Below are 9,249 nucleotides of genomic sequence, written 5' to 3' on the forward strand. Positions count from 1 at the left end.
ATACCCAATTGCTAATTACCCTATATAATATAAATAATTACTATTGTTTGTTCATTGGTGATATAGAGAGGCTTCATTTGATGTTTTTCACTGTAGTTATCATAAAAACATTTGGAGCTATTATCCCTTTTTATTGATATCATTTCAGAATTTAAGTTATCTCACAGAATGAACAAATTCTTTTCAGTTTTCAGGCTTCCACGTATTCATGATCACCATCTGCTCTAAATGGTCCCCAATGTGACAACTATCTGCCAATACATGTTAATGTTATTGAATTTGACGGAACCCGAAAAGTTTAATGTACTTATTTTAAAAATATAGAATTCTATTTTTCTATAATTATTTGAAAATTAACACAAAATTGATTGATGTAACGGACTTAAACCGATGAAGTGTCTACTTGGAGTAAAACAGTAAAATGACAATTATGTTGATTTTTTTTTAACCAACATAAACTGAATAGTATTTGCATGAAGTACTTGGAGTAAAATGTCCCCATGGACAATTGTGTGGGGGCTATTTCCACCGTATTAATTTTGTTCACGGGTGGATTCTAGCTAAATACAGTAGGTAGAATTTTTGTCGGCCTATATTTTTGCAAATAACATAGCAAATCTCTGTGTCTCAGTCTCTGATTTTTCTTATATACTACACAATTCAGACAGAACGTTGGACTGCAGCTTGAAATTGTAATCTAAAGGGATTTGAGGCCAATTGGATTTAAAAAAAAAAAAAAAGTATTTGACAAACCCACACAATATTGCTGCAATATCTTTATAGTGCAATTGAGGACTAGTTAAGTGACTAGTAATGTAGTTGCTTGCACTGGAAAATAAAATAAAAAAAGAAATAAGTTGAACCCAAAAAAAAAAAAAAAACAGTTCATTTATAATGTGAAATTACTACCTCTCAAATATTAGTAATATTCATTTTTTTTCCTGAAAAATAAGTGGTATTCATAAATTTTCAATTTTACTAAAATAAAGAATTGCTTGATCTGGCATAATTCAACACTCGAAAAGAACAAACGTGTAATGCTATAACTTTTAACACAACTTTGCCATAATTTGTCTACTTGACAAGTTGTAAGTGGTGAAAATATGAACTGAAAGCAAGTTATGACAAATATTGTGTCAAAAAATGTGGTTGTAGCACAGGGGCGGCTCTAAGTTGTAGTCAGGGGGTTCAAATGAACCCCCTGACCCAAATTTTTTTTTTTTATATGTAATATTTTTATTAAAAATTGTTTTGAACCCCTGACAATACAAATTTGCACACCCTCACCTTCAAACTTGACCCTTTTTATTTAAAGCCCAGCTTAAACTCTTAAAAAAAAAAAGTCCAATAGAAAATTTCGGTCTTTAATTTCAGAAATACAAAGCCCATAAATAAAATTTTGAAAAATCATAAAAATAAGGCCAAATAAAACCTAGTAGTTGCCACTGCGTAGCCTCAAAAACTCCCACTATCCTTCTTCACTCTCCAAACCTAAAGGAAAAAGGCTGCCTATGCTTCACACATAAAATCTGTCACTGCTTAGCCCCACGATCTGGCACCGCTGCCACTTAATTGCCGCTTGATATGCCACCTGGATCTGGTTTTGATAATCTATGTTCTTAATCGCCGCCTCCATATCTCTCTCTCTCTCACTGTGAGTGTGTTTTTGCTTTGTCTTTACCTCTGTTCATGTGTCTTCTTCGAAGCTCCACCTCTTACTCACATGTTTGATGTCTGGCCATATGGTGTATATGGGTTATATTGTTTTGTATTTTTTTAATTGAGTTTTGAACCATATACGTGTCTGATTGTGTAGTCACTGTTACTGTAGTTTCTATGAATATGTGTAGTCACAATTGAGTTTGTCTTTTGCACTTTAGACTATTTGACTGACTTGTGAGTAGTTGTTAGCAATGTGGCTGGGTTAATTCATTAACAAGACAATAAAAATATAAAATATTTAAAGAATAGTAAACTTATAAATTAAAAAATTGTAAAAAAATAAATTAACAACAATAATTAATATGTTTATTACATTAAAAAAAAAAATACAAAATGATCCTAGAACCGCCTTATTGTAGCATTTTTAGAACAAAAAACACAATTTAATAATCTTCTTTAAATTGTGCATTTATAGAATATCTTGTTTCTTCTTGTTGATTCGGTAACGATTCATTGCGTGTGGTAGAGGGTCAGCTCCTTAGGCCTTTTTTTTTTGGTTTTTTTTTGTTTTTGTTTTTTCCCTTGGTATTCCACCGAGCATATGGACCCATTGCTTTAGAGCTATAGGTGTAGTACTTCTGCGTTGTGATCGTTAACGAAACGTCAAGTAACCATGATGGGGCCTTCATTTATTGAAGCTTGTAGATTCCTCCTCTTAATGATTTCTATAGTGGTTAGGCTTTCCAGAGTAATTACTTTTTTTAATTTTTTTAATATAAAATAAAATTTTTGCTCTAAGTTAATCAAAGTATATATGTGTATAAAACTCTTTTCTGGATATTTGAATTTCGGCCCTTATCTCTCACACCCCACAAGTATTTATACTTGTAGAGTGAACACCGCATCAAGGGGAGCGATGGTGAGAGTAATTACTAATTTGTCTAACATTCATATTAAAAAGTTAATGCGCAATGCATAATTCAGCAAAAAAAAAAAAAAAAAAAATGTGCAATGCATAAATATCTTATTTTTATAAAGTCAATGATAGGTTTTTTTTTTTTTTAATTATTAAAAAAGAATTTTAACCTACGACGTATGCTTTTCAGATCACAACATCAATCGATTTTAGTAGTATGACAGAAATTGAATCTCAATCTCTTATTCAATCATTAAAAATAGTTAAGTAAAAAAAGGTAATTGGTAAATAATCTTACATTTTATTATTATTAAAAAAGATATTTCCAAACTCGATTTCGTAATCTATTATTTTCAGTGGAAAGTATTTGTCATTGCACAAATACTTGACATTTTCATATTTGTAGGGTCTATTTTTGTAGCCCAAGCCCAAAAGTTCGGATTATGAGCCCACTCGACCCAAAACAATGAATTTGTAGAGAATAGGTGAAAGAGCTAGGCTGATTGTGGACTAAACAATAGTTAAATATGGTGTTCAAAAAGGAACTGATATAAAAAACACACTTCAATGCTTTTCAATTTGATGTCCGAAAAGGAATATTATTGAATGAAAAATCAATACAACTCTCCAAAACCTCTCCCTTTCTCCTCCAAAGGCTTTCTTTATATAGCATCCTTCTTCATCATCTTCATCGTCCACTTGTTCTTCATCTAAGTGTCCACTTGAGTATTTGTCACGTCAGATCTCTTCTTAGCTTTCTATGAGTGGTAGTAGCTGGATTGACACTGTTCAGGGGTCTTTTCCACATTAATGCGGCCAGAAAAGTAGATGCAGTGTATTTAATGTAGTGGTGGCAGCTTTTCCTTTTAGATATTTCTCCATTCTTCTTATCTCCAAGCATGTCCAAGGCTTATCCAAATCACTGAAGTCATTAGTAAGATCATTCGAACCCTCCAGATATTTGCTTGACCAAGAATCTTTACATCCGAAGAGAATGATCTCTTCGAAACACTGGTGCTCTCTTCGGATTAATCCACGTCACTTCCAGGTATCTTTCTTTCATGTGGACTCCTTTTCAACAACTTTCGCATCTTTAGACACACAGTAATCTTCAAATAGGGTCTTGGGCTCAATATATAAGTTTGGGTTTCCACCCCCCACAATATTAATATTTATTATTAAATCAATTCAATTATTGATGGATATAAAATTGTTTTAACATAAAAAGTAGGCTAAACTTTCAAGAAAACTAGACAAGCTTTTTTTTTTTTATAGGAACAGGTCCCCATCCCCAAAAATTTATACAAAGGTATCAAGGCCTCTTAGAAAAAAAGTCCCCAACTAACATTGTACAGATGGTTCTAAAAGTCTACAATATATAATCTAGATATCATATACTATATAATAAAGTTGGACTTAGACACCGTAACTGCACCAAGTGACTTCATCAAATTGCAGAATTCTTTTTAGATTTTTAGATTTAAAAAATATATATATAATTTTTCTTCTCCTATAATCTCTAAGTTGATAAAATCTTAATCTGATTATTACAATCCAAATTCTTCATATAATCCATCTCATCATTATTCTTCTTTTATCCCCCAATTTTTGATTTCTATAGTTTGTCAATTTGTTCTTCTTCCTTTTTTTTTAAACAAAAATTTTTCTTTTTTGTTTCCCCCATTTTTTGATTTCTACAGTTTGTCAATTTGTTGTTGTTGTTGTTGTTGTTGTTGTTCTTCTTCTTCTTCTTCTTCTTCTTTTAAAAAAAAAAATTAGATAAACGGAATTTTTTTATAGATTTTTAAAAAAATAGATATAATTTTTTTCTTATCTTTTTCTTTTATAGATATTTTTTAAAATAGATAAATTTTAATTTGAAATCACTTCTTTGGATAAAGTTTGATACACACAAAACTTATAATTTAATATTAACTGAACTTCTTCTCATCCATTAAAAAAATATATATATATATATATCCTTCTTCCCCCCCCCCCCCAATTTTTGATTTCTATTTATTCTTCTTCTACTTCTTTTTATACAAATATTATTCTTCTTCTTTTTTCCCATTTTTTGATTCCTACGGTCTGTCAAACACAATTAAAAAAGAAAAAATAATTAAATAATTGATACAACTTAATTACCTATAATACATATTTTAAAGTTACATTATCTCTCTCTTCTAATCAAATATCATCTTCTTAATGGGATTTTATATAGTAGAGTTTAACTGGAACTCTACTTCTCTTACAAGTACATGTGAATATAGCACTATTTAAAGTAGATTAGTTATTGGATTTTGATATCATGAGACGTAAATCAATTCCATTGCTACAAGGGAATGTAGTCATTTTTTTTTTGGGAGAAGGAAATGTAGTCATTTAGATCTAGCTTATAAATTAAATTGCAAGAAGGAAGTATCAATTTCACACTTCCATTCTATATACACGGCATGCTGTAGTCCCTCTCTTCAATTTTTTCCTTATTTACAAGGTAAATTTCTATCTTCCTCAATCTAAAAACTATGATAATGTTTGTTTATAATTTAATAGAATGAAGTTTATTGAAAGTCTAGGCTCTACAAAACTCACAAATTTGGATTGTGGGGTTTTTTTTTTTTTTTTTTTTTTTTTAAATTCCAAAGGTGTTGAGTCTGTTGATTATTGATGTGCTCGAATATGGTTCTTGAGATTTTCTTAAATTTTTTTATGTGTAGTGTATTATAATAAAAAAAAAGCAACAATTTTTTTTTATATTACTACACTACAAGCTTTAATGCATCTTTAATTGTAGAAATTTTTTTAGATTTAAAATATATATATATATATATATTTTCTTCTCCTATAACTTCTAAGTTGATAAAAGTTTTAATTTGATTACAATCCAAATTCTTCGTCTAATCCATTTAACAAACAAGTTTAAGTTTAAGTAAGACTCGAATATGCTATTTGTTCTTATCGACTTATTTGGATAAAGTAACAATAAGTATTATATTAATTTTTTTATAAGTAACAATTTTACTTTTAGTCTAATTTAAATGTTAATTGTTGTTGTTTTTGTTTTGATTTTTTTTTTTGTTTTTTTTTTTTTTTCGTTTTTGTGTGTGTGTGTGTGTGGATCCTAGTTGATGGTGGTAGTGGTGGTACTCCAAGGAAAATAATAACACTGAATGATGCCTGGACCTATCTCATGGAAGTGAAGGAAATGTTTCAAGATAAAAGAGAGAAATATGACATGTTCCTTAAGGTCATCATAGATTTTAAGGAACATGTCATATTTCTCTCTTTTGTCTTGGAATAATGGATTATATGAAGAATTTGGATTGTAATAATCAAATTAAGATTTTTATCAACTTAGAGATTATAGGAAAAGAAAAATTATATATACTTTTTAAATCTAAAAATCTTAAAAAAAAAAAATCTGCAATTTGGTGAAGCCACTTAGCGTGACCACAGCGTCTAAGCCCAACTTTTATTATATAGTATAGGATATATATATATATATATATGCATTTCATAATACCTTAGTTTCACACAATATGAATTTACTATATAACTTAAAATTAAAATATTTAATTATTTTTATTATATATTCTATTATTTAATTTTAAGTAAATTAATTAAAAAATATATATATTTACATATGAATTTTGATTAACCCGTGCATCTCACGGGTATAATGCTAGTATAATATATAATAGCCGAAGATGTTTGAGTATTAATTGACCTTCTAATATTTTGCCAGGTAATAAATTTTGGTAGCTTCACAATTTTTCACATCACTTTTTATTTATTTATTTATTTATTATGTCAAAAGGAGAATTTTAAACTTCTATTATAATTGAAAAGTTTTAAACCAACTACTACTCAGCAACGTGGAGAGTTTTAAATGACTATTACGAATAAAAGTTTTAAACCAATCACTACTAAAGTTTTAAACTAACTACTACTTAGCAATTTAGAGTGTTTTAAACCAAACGGACCTATTACAATATATATTCAGCACCACATTAAAACCATTTATGTTGTTTCTGCTCTTTGTTTTTACAAATATATTATTCTTCCTCAAATCTCATCTTTTACATGAATTTCTCTTCATAGTTACTTTTGGTTATCATCAAGTTGCGTCTAATGTAAATTTTTTTGGGTAAAATTGTTATGATATGCATAATATATTATACTTTGCTTTGTTAATTTATAAGATGCTAATAATTTTCCTTAAAAACAAAAGGGTAAATTACATTCACATACCTTAAGGTTTGAAACTACTACTTAGCAATTTAGAGTGTTTTAAACCAAACGGACCTATTACAATATATATTCAGCACCACATTAAAACCATTTATGTTGTTTCTGCTCTTTGTTTTTACAAATATATTATTCTTCCTCAAATCTCATCTTTTACATGAATTTCTCTTCATAGTTACTTTTGGTTATCATCAAGTTGCGTCTAATGTAAATTTTTTTGGGTAAAATTGTTATGATATGCATAATATATTATACTTTGCTTTGTTAATTTATAAGATGCTAATAATTTTCCTTAAAAACAAAAGGGTAAATTACATTCACATACCTTAAGGTTTGTGCTAATACCAACCAGGTCCAAGATTTTTCAAAACTTATCAATTTGGTCTCTAAAGCCAACTTAGTCAAGGTATGTTATTGAAATTTACCCCTTACAAAAAAATAAATAAATAAAAATAGAAATAAAAATAAAAAGTTGATAATAAAAGAGTAACCAGCTTGTTTTTATTTGTCACACAAAACCATACTTCCTCCTTCACTCCTTCTTATATATATATATATATATTGCTAATTGTAGTATTGAACAAAGTAAAGAAATTTAACATTTGCTAAATATCGGGTGCATCACATGGATTGGCAACTAGTATATATAACACCAAAACTTTTGACTTCTTCTTCTAATGTTGACACATAAAATTTAGAAAGCTCACATTTTTCCATGTCAATTTTTTTTATTTGAATTTAAAATCTCTATGGATTCCCTATAAAATCTTTTATATACACCCTTAATTAGAACAATAATTTCATGTACAATCACAATTATAACAAATAAATGTCTATTACTAACTAAGGCATGGGTGACTCCACATACACTTTAGGGGGTTCTATATATATATATATATACTGTTTTTTTTTTCTTACTAATTTAATTTACTTGTAAAAATATATATTTTGCACACGTTGACTTAAATCTTACATGCTATGATCATAGATCAAATTAGCCCAAAATCAAATAACAACACAAACCAGTCCATCCCAAAACTAAATAACACCACAAATCACAGACTATCTCAGTATCTCCAACTCTAAGAGTAAAGAATAAGTGTTTGTGAATTGTGAGTGTCTCTCTCTTTATTATAAATTTATATTTTGTGTGTGTGTGTGTGTGTGTGTGTGTGTGTGTGTGATATTGATTGTGTGCGTTGTTGTTGTTGTTGTTATTATTATTTGTTGTAATGTTATTTGTGTGAACTGTGATATGTGTGAATGTATAGTATAAGTATAATATAACTTTATATAATTTAATAATTAGGAAATACATAGGGTTTGTTACAAGTGTGTGTATTGTAATCATATTATAATAACTTTTTGTTATAAAATTAATGATTCAAGAAAAGAAGAAGAAGTAAAGCTAGTGATTGTTCAAGCATTTAATTAGTTAAGTAGACACTGAGTGTATTATTTATTTATGAATGAGTGTGGCTATGTGGTTCAATAATTAATTTAGTGCAAGTGAGTTGAGTTTTGTTAATTAGTTTAAAATATTTTTATAAAAACAATTACAAATAGATAATAAAAATTGCATAAAAATAAAAATGTTATATAAACTTAACAAAATAAAATGCTCACATGTACCCATATTGACAATAGATAATGACAACTGATAATAAACTATCATATAACGATTTCAAAATAAGAAAACTCCTAGAATGAAATTGTAAAACTTTATGCATTTTCGTGTTTTTTTTTTCTTTTTCTTTGATGTCAATAACTCAATATATTCAAGTTCTCTTTTTATTAATTATTTTTTCAATTTAAGTTCCTTATTGACTCTCTTGAAAAAAATTCTTGAAGCTGCCACTGCACTAAGTATAAAATAACCATAAAAAAATAAAAAAAAATAAAAAAAATTTAAACAGAATCTCAGATAGAATTCTAATTCATCCAAACTTCTCCCACCTCCTTTGTCACACGTTTCAAGCTTCTCATTCAATTTCAACTTCTCCTTACAAAAACAACTAACACCATTACAGCCCATTGCACACCATTTGCAATTTCAACCAACACTGGATTATAGATAGCAAATATCATGAAGCAGGTTTTTTTTATGGTTGAGCAGCAAAAAATCAGAAAACAAGTAGGAAGGATTTGATCTATATTTAATTATTTATACCCTCCAATATTTTTTTATAGAATCTTGCAACCCCCCCCCCCCCCTCTCTCATGCTCTAGTAAGGGATGCTAGGTTCTCTTTTTCTTTAAGAGTTTGGGTGGAGGAAGTTCCACCAAACATTCTCAGTTATGTTGTAAAAGATTTGCCTCCACAATAAATTTTCTCCCCGAGTTAGGTTGCCTCAAAAAAGAAAAAGAAAAAAAAAAAAAAAAAAAAAAAAAAAAAAAAAAAAAAAAAAAAACAAAAACAAACT

Source organism: Quercus suber, unplaced genomic scaffold, assembly GCF_002906115.3.
Source record: "Quercus suber isolate HL8 unplaced genomic scaffold, Cork oak 2.0 scaffold_7, whole genome shotgun sequence".
Lineage (NCBI taxonomy): Eukaryota > Viridiplantae > Streptophyta > Magnoliopsida > Fagales > Fagaceae > Quercus > Quercus suber.